Raw genomic sequence first — 9,024 nt, 5'->3', positions numbered from 1 at the left:
GGGCACCAGGGCCGAGCACGTATTGATAGAAAATTTATGATTGTATTTCTTAGTCAATAAGATTACAACAGATGGTTATATATACAACTAATAAACCTATGAAAATGACAGCTCATCTAACTGATTTACAGCTCATGAAAACTAACTATATCAGAAAAATATCTTCTAAGTTTTATCTTTTACAATATTAGCCTTATATAAGGCTAATATTGTAAAAGATAAAACTTAGAAGATATTTTTCTGATATAGTTAGTTTTCATGAGCTGTAAATCAGTTAGATGAGCTGTCATTTTCATAGGTTTATTAGTTGTATATATAACCATCTGTTGTAATCTTATTGACTAAGAAATACAATCATAAATTTTCTATCATGGTATCAGAGCCATCTGTCTTACGACTCTCTCTCGATCCTTTCCCTAAACACTGCTTTCGCACCGCTTCTTTCTTCCCAATCGTCACCCTAATCGCCTTCTCTTTCTTCTCAATCGCAACTCTAATCGTCTTCCATGGCGGCGTCTCCTTCCTCTGGTCATGACTCGTCTTCTCATGGTGTTTCTCCGTCACCTTCTTCCATTACCATCCAGAATATTGGTTCAATGGTCCCGATTAAGCTCACTACCACCAACTATCTCACCTGGAGTGCACTATTTGCTCCGATCTTCCGGCGCTATAATCTTACTGGCATTGTCGATGGATCTCAGGTGGCTCCGCCGAAGTATCTCTGTGATTCTTCTGGAAATCGCACGTCAATCTTGAATCCTGAGTTTGTTTCTTGGTATGAAAATGATCAGAACATCCTAATCTGGATAAATTCAACTCTTTCTGATTCTTTGATCCCTTATACTGTTGGTGTCAATTCTTCTCGCGAGCTCTGGTCTAAACTTGAATCAAGACTTGCAACGGCGTCGCACTCTCACATTCATGAGCTCCGATCTCGGCTTCGCACCATTACCAAAGGTGAATCCTCCGCCGCCTTATTTCTTCAACGGATTGAAGAAATTGCTGATGCTTTGGCCAGCGCTGGTGCTCCGGTTGATGATTCTGAGTTAATCTCTGTTACACTTCATGGTTTACCTCCTGAATTTGACTCATTTGTGGATGCTGTTCAATTCCGAGTCGGTTCTACAACTCTTGATGAACTCCACGGTCTTTTGTTGAGTAAAGAGATTCAGATCGAAAATCGGAAGAAATTTTCCTCTGCACCGATCCAAGCCTTTAATACTTCTACTGGTATTTTGCCTACACCTACTGAACCTCCTCCCTCTCAGGCTTACATCGCTCAGAGTTTCTCCACTTCTTCTTCAAATCAAGGCCGTGGCTCGCATCTCCGAAGTTCGCAAAATCGTGGAAATTTCAGGGGTAATATTCAGCGCAATCACTACACCAGGCCTAATAATCAGCGGTATTTTCAGAATCGTGGCTTCAGATTCAACAACAACTCAAATTCCTTTAACTCTGGCAAACGACTGACTTGTCAAATTTGCAAGCAATTTGACCATGAAGCTATGGAGTGTTCCCAACGCCTCAATCCTAATTTTGGTGCTCCGTCCCAATCTGCCTTTTGTGCTACTACATCTTCCTCTCCCCACACCTGGTTGCTTGATTCTGGAGCTTCTTCTCACATGACAAACTCCTATGCAAAACTGCAAAATCCTGAATCCTACTCTGGTCCTGAACAAGTCTACATTGGCGATGGCAAAGGTTTGCCTATTCTCCATCTTGGCTCTTCTCGTGTCTCTACTAATACTCACTGCTTTGATCTTAAGAATGTTTTACATGTTCCTGCCTTAAAGCAAGATTTGCTTTCTGCCAACAAATTCATTCTTGATAATCAATGCTCAGTTCACCTGTATCCTTTCCACTTTCTTGTGAAGGACCTTTCTTCGGAGAAGGTGCTTTTTAAAGGACCTGTACGCGACGGATTCTATCCCTTTTCTACTACAAATTCTTCTGTTGGTGCTCAACATGCTTTTGCAGCAACATCCAAGGCCTCTCAGGATATATGGCATCAAAGATTAGGCCATCCTTCGTCTCGAATAATGAATAAGATTGCTTCAACTTCTTGTATTTCCTTTACTGGTAGTTCCCTTCAGTCTATGTGTTCTAGTTGTGCGATGGGAAAATGTTCAAAACTACCATTTTCTTCTGTTTCTTGTTCATCAAGCAAGCCTTTGGAGCTTTTACATACTGATATATGGGGTCCCTCACCAGTTAGTTCTGTTCACGGTTTCCGCTACTATATCATTTTTGTTGATGATTTCTCCAAATATTGCTGGTTCTTTCCACTTAAATACAAATCTGAAGCTTTCACTGTGTTTACTCAATTCAAGTCTATGGTTGAGAATCTGTTGTGTACTAAGATTGTGACTTTGCGATCCGATTCTGGTGGGGAATTTACTAGTACTCAATTCTCCTGTTTCTTGAAAACACATGGCATCATACATCAACTTACCTGTCCTCACACCCCCGAACAGAATGGTTGTGCTGAAAGGAAGCACAGGCACATTGTTGAGACTGCACGCACCCTTCTTGCTGCCTCTAAAGTTCCCCATGAATTTTGGATTGATGCTTTTGCTACATCTATATATCTGATTAATCGGCTTCCTACTGCCTCTCAGTGTTCTCCTTGGGAATCTCTATTTCACAAGTCTCCAGATTATCATACACTCAAAATATTTGGCTGCCAGTGCTTTCCCTGGTTAAAACCTTATGTTCACTCGAAACTTGATCCCAAAAGTCAGCCTTGTGTATTTTTGGGGTATAGTTTGCAACATAAAGGATACAAGTGTCTCGATGTTGTGACAAAACGGATTTATATCTCCCGTCATGTGCTCTTTGATGAACTTCATTTTCCTTTTCATCACATTCCTTCCTCTTCCTCTCTGTCTCCACTTCTTAGTACCTGTCCCAATCCCATTCCCACATCTTTAACATTTACCACTCCTATTATCACATCTTTGTCTCCGTCCACTTCTTCTTCTTCTTCAACTCCTAATCCTGGACCTTCTACTTCCCTTCCCTCCTCTCCTTCTTTGCCACCTCAAGTCCCTCCTCCTCCTTCATCTCCGGTTAATAATCACCCTATGCAAACTCGCTCTAAGTCTGGGATCTACAAGCCTAAAGCCTACACAGCAACTAAGCATCCCCTTCCCTCTTCTCTATCTCTAGACTATATTCCTAATACCTACTTACAAGCCTCCAAACACCCTCATTGGCGGCAGGCTATGCAGGAAGAGTTCAATGCCTTGCTCAGTACTGGCACTTGGTCTCTTGTTCCATCTCAACCTTCTCAAAACTTGGTCGGTTGCAAATGGGTTTTCCGCATTAAGAGGAACCCCGATGGCACTATTGCTCGGTACAAAGCCCGGCTTGTTGCGAAAGGGTTCCATCAGCAACATGGTCTGGATTATACGGAGACCTTCAGTCCTGTTGCTTTTTCTGATATAGTTAGTTTTCATGAGCTGTAAATCAGTTAGATGAGCTGTCATTTTCATAGGTTTATTAGTTGTATATATAACCATCTGTTGTAATCTTATTGACTAAGAAATACAATCATAAATTTTCTATCAAGGATTTGGGCCCACTGCACTATTTTCTTGGCCTAGAAATACACCGGTCGTCCTCTGGTATTTTTCTTTCTCAGACAAAATACATTTTGGATCTACTTCAGAAATCCAAAATGGATGGTGCCAAACCTTGTGCAACTCCCCTCAGTTCATCTCCTCTGGATCATGATTCTCCCTTCTTATCTGATCCCACAGAATATCGGTCCCTCGTTGGTGGATTGCAATACCTGACTTGGTCTCGGCCTGACCTGTCCTTTGCAGTCAACTTGGTGTGTCAATTCATGCATCAACCACGGGAATCCCATCTTCAAACTGTCAAGCGGATTCTTCGGTACCTCAAGGGTACTCTTGAACTTGGATTGTGGTTTTCTAAAACTCCCACACCTCTTAGCATCACTGCCTTCTCTGATGCTGATTGGGCCGGCTGCTCCCTGGATCGTCGTTCCACTGGTGGTTTCTGTATCTTCCTTGGTACATCTTTACTTAGCTGGAGTGCTAAGAAACAGCCTACTGTGGCCCGCTCTTCCACTGAAGCTGAGTATCGTTCTCTAGCCAACTCTGCTGCTGAACTCACCTGGATCTGCAAGCTTTTGATTGATGTCGGTCTGACCCTTCCCTCTCCTCCTAAGCTCTGGTGTGACAACATTTCTGCTATGCATCTTGCGAAAAATCCTGTCTTCCATGCTCGGACAAAGCATGTTGAACTTGATTACCACTATATCCGAGAGAAGGTTTTGTCTAAAGCTCTTTCGGTTCACTTCATCTGCACCCAAGATCAGCTTGCTGATATTTGCACAAAGCCTTTGTCTAAAGCTCGGTTTCATCTTCTCCGTCACAAACTTGCTTTGCGACAACCTCCGTTTAGTTTGAAGGGGGATATTAAGGCTAATATTGTAAAAGATAAAACTTAGAAGATATTTTTCTGATATAGTTAGTTTTCATGAGCTGTAAATCAGTTAGATGAGCTGTCATTTTCATAGGTTTATTAGTTGTATATATAACCATCTGTTGTAATCTTATTGACTAAGAAATACAATCATAAATTTTCTATCACGTATCATGTGAGCTGTTCGTTTTGTGTCCACGTATCTCATTGTGTAGGTCATTGTGGCTAAATCCACCATGAATTTTTGTAAAATCATAAAACCAATGGAAGTCTTGTACGGAAAGAGATCTTCATCGGATCTCTTCCTTCAAAGCTATCTACTTAAGTGATACAGATCTTTGAAATTTAATCAAACGGTTAAAAACAGAGAAGTTGGTAAAAACTTTTAAAAGTTATAATAATTTTTTATTATTAAATCAAATTTTAAGGGCTCAAATGAATTGATTTGATGATTTTGGAGGAATAGATCTAGAGAGGCTCTATGCTAGTCTTGCACTTGATATATGTCCCCAAGGAAGTGGATCCTCTCCTGAGCTTTGGATGAGATCCTCCTGACTACGAAATCCAGACCGTTTAAATTTAATCCAACGATTGCAATTATTATAACTTTTAGAGGTCCCCTATGTTTGGAGTTGTTAAATTAAATTTGAATGACCAATATTTCATGATCAGGAAGATCTCAATCCTGAGCTCAAGAGAGGATCCTCTTCCGTCCCCAAGAACCGCAATTAGTGACTCAACTAGTCTAGTTGCCACTATCTACAATAGGAGATGGAACGGAATTCGATGAGACATAGGTACTGTAGGGTTTGTTTGGCTGAGAAATTTTCACATTCCAGGGTAGTTGGGCAAAATAAAGAAGAAATTGATTACAAAAAAGTAGCCGAAAAATTAGAAAATGCACAGCATTGCAAAAGCATGTGTGAGGCATTTCTAATCCATCATATATAACTTTTTGTGATCTAGGAGTTTGTTGGGTAGTGGTGTTGATGGAGTCGTGAGCTTTGAGAAATTTAAAGAATAAGTCTTCCACTTTTCTTTTTAAAATAATCTTTCAAATAATTTTTTAAGTTGTATCATAGTATTATTTTAGTAACATTTTTAATAAAAGAATGTCATTAAAAAATTAACCAAGTGTTATGAAAGTCTTATTTTGTAGCAGTGTCTCAAACTACTAAGCAAAATAATGGACCAGGATCCTCTCCTGAGCTAAGGATGAGGATCCTCCTCATCAAGTGATGTGGGCCATTGGATGAAAATCCAACAGTTACAATTATTATAACTTTAAAGGGATCTCCTGTTTGTAGCCGTTGAATTTTCATCCAACGGTCCACACTCGTTGATGAGGAGGATCCTCATCCTTAGCTCAGGAGAGGATCTGGTCCCAAAATAATGCCATATATTCCTTCCGGCATTTGCCAAATGAACAGTTTTAATTAGGCCCATGGAGGAGAGTAACCCACGCTCCCAAAGAGGCGAAGACAGAATACCTCTTGGAATAAACCTCGTACAGTACATGAACCAAACTTTTAAGAGCACTTCCAAGAGATGTTTTAAAACAACTAAAATTTTATTTTAAAGAGTTAAATTTAAAAAATTCATCTCCAAGTGATGTTGTAAAAGATTATTTATTGGGAGACTTTGGATGCGGTCCCTAGTTATGAATAATATTTGACTGAAACTTTGTTGGTTTTCAATTTTTGATCCAAGTCCCTAAAATTAATTGATAATTTATTTCTATGTACGTTACTATATTTTTTAAATTAAAAATTAAAATTTATAGTTGTTTATAGTAATGAGATTTTAAATAAAAAACATAATTTTTGGGATTAAAAATATTAAAATATAAATATACTATTGTGTGTGTGTGTAAACATGGGTACATTCATAAAAAATAACCAAAAAATTATTGTATCAAAACATGGGTACATTCTTCAAAATGGGTACATTTAGCAAAAATAAAAATGGGTACAAATAAATAAAAAAATATGGGTACAATACAAATAAAACTTTAAAAAATATGGGCACAAAAAGAAATTAATATATGGGTACAAATTAAAATTGAAAGGAAAATTGGTACAAATTAAAAAAGGGTTGCAAATTAAAAATGGGTACAAACTAAAAATAAAAATATATGATAAAAAATTTAGCTATAAATATAAATATACTAATTGTAACATTTTTAATATTAAATGAATATATTTAGAAATAAAAAATATTTTATTATTGAAATAATTAATGATATTATTAATACAAAGGACCTTGATCAAAAATTGAAAAGTAATAAGGTTTTAATCGATAGAGTAGTAAAAATAAGGATGAAAACCTAATTACTCCTTATTTATTATTGCAACATAAACAATAACTCTTTAAATTTAGCGAGCAACTATTCACTTGCTAAATATTAAAAAAAAAAAAAAAAAAAAACTTAAGGGTGAATCCTTGATCAAGGAAAAGAAGGAAGAGATAGAAGGGTGTTGGGTTGAGTTTGAATTGTTAATTATAAACTATTTAAAGTTTCTTAAAATAGAGAGTATTGTTGAAGACAAAAAGTTAAACTGAATAGCTAAAATAATTTTTGACATTGTTCAAGTGCTAGTTTAACCAAAATTTTTGACATTCTTGCAAGGCTCAACTAGGTCACTAAACTCACTACGGATTATTTTTTAAATTCCCAATTACTGTTTTTAGACACTCAAGTTGACTGTGTATAGAACCACTCTAGCTACTGCGAGTATTTGCTTCATTCCAACTGGATTGATATTTTTTTACTTTGTTGTTGGAATTTTTAAAGACTAACCCAAAAGTGTGAGCACAGTAACGACCAAAACAAAGGATTCTATATTTGAACAAGTTTCCAAGGTATGGGGTACATCTCGGCTCTCAGAATCTCACCATCTGATTGGATATTTAGGGTTGATTTTGATCAAAGATGGTGGCCATAAGAATCAAGGAAGGAACGAGCAAGCTTGATGCCCAAGTGGACTTCAGATACAGTAGTAAGGTGGAGGCCATCTTCTTTGAGACGCAATCCTTTGGCATCAACGCATTTCACATTTGGTAACTTGACATCCAACTGACCTTTCCTCACTATTTCTACAAATTTGCCTTCTCCAGAAGCCAGTGCCACCTGCAACCACAATAATTCAAACGCTTAGTTACAAGGCACATCGTGTATTTTCATGTGTATTCCTATAAAACCGTTCTTTAGGAATGATTAAAAGCATAATATGATAATTAAAATGCTTTGGACAATGTTTAACTTAAAAAATAGTCTCACTTTTTTAAAAATTTAGATGACTAATTAGTGTAATTTCGCTAACAATTGACGCTAGTGAGAAACATTTAAAGTATCAAACTCTGAAAACAAAAATGTATGTATTAACTCAGTAACAAATATTTATAAGTTAATATCATATGCAATAACAGGTATGTTATGAAAAACCCAATTATAATCCCACCTTTTCTTTCGATAGGTATCACCACACTTTTTAAGTATCGCAAGGTTTTTCGACATGCTTCAATCAAAAACACTTACAGTAAAAGAATTAATGTCGAAACAAAAGCACTTTCTATGAGAACAAGATTGCTAGTCCATAATGATTTGGGATTACAAACAAACTAAGAGCAGTGCTGCAAACCTGGATGACAGGAAGGTTAGGGAGATGAAGACCAGAACGCAGGTCCAAAACAAGCATCTCGAAATTCCCTTTATACCCCTCAGCATCCTCCTTTCTCACGGTGTCACTCTCTCCCTGAAACCACAAAAGCGCCCGGATAACTCCACCGCCCCTGACCGACTCGCGGGCTCGTCTCACCAACTCACTATACAACCGAGTCCCTTTACCCCACTCGCCTATTCTAGTCCCGCCTACGGCGCAAGGAACCAGACCCACTTCCCCAAATCCCGACCCCTTGGCTCGGAGGACCTCATTGGCAAATGTCATGCCTGGTCCAATCCCACACGTCTTTCCCAGGTCGATGTCGGCGTGGAGTGGCTCGTGTGCTTGCTCCCATATGAGCTGTACACTGAGCCGGAGGATTGATGGGTTGGGACTGCACTCGGTTGGGACGTTCCCGTCCCACTTGCCGCGGCTGACACCCCCGCGCCATGTTGCTCTGACCTGCTAGGATGAAGATGCTCCTGGCAACGGAAGCAGCCCCATTGAATTGGGTTATTAGTAAAACAGAGAGAAACAAAAACCATTTGGACATGCCCATGATTTGATTTTTGCAATGGCCAATGTGGTTTGTTTTTTGTCTCTCTTTACTTGGGACTACGAGCAGCAGAGTAATTGTTAATTTCCGCTCAGGGCTTCACGCTGTAATTATTACTCGTGGTTGATACTGCGTTTTTTTTTTTTGCTTTTAGGGTTTCTATCTACTGCCCAAGGTGGCAGTGGTGGTGAAACTATAGCAGTGGATTTGTTTCTGTAGCATACTGACAATTGGATTATTTTCCATGTTTTACAACATCTATTCCAAGTCTTTGCAAGGAAATTTAGATATAAAACCAAATACTATTTTAGAAAAATGACATGCACAAATGGAATAATTGGTTGTAAATTTTAA

At 38.3% G+C, this 9,024-nt stretch overlaps 1 pseudogene; it reads right to left on the bottom strand.

The window, feature by feature from the left end:
- Positions 1–7,270: 7,270 nt before the first annotated feature.
- On the bottom strand, positions 7,271–8,706 carry LOC126605388 (probable carbohydrate esterase At4g34215; annotated as a pseudogene).
- Positions 8,707–9,024: the final 318 nt, after the last annotated feature.

Source organism: Malus sylvestris, chromosome 15 (genome assembly GCF_916048215.2).
Source record: "Malus sylvestris chromosome 15, drMalSylv7.2, whole genome shotgun sequence".
Taxonomy (NCBI): domain Eukaryota; kingdom Viridiplantae; phylum Streptophyta; class Magnoliopsida; order Rosales; family Rosaceae; genus Malus; species Malus sylvestris.
This window is presented reverse-complemented; position numbering and strand designations above follow the sequence as displayed.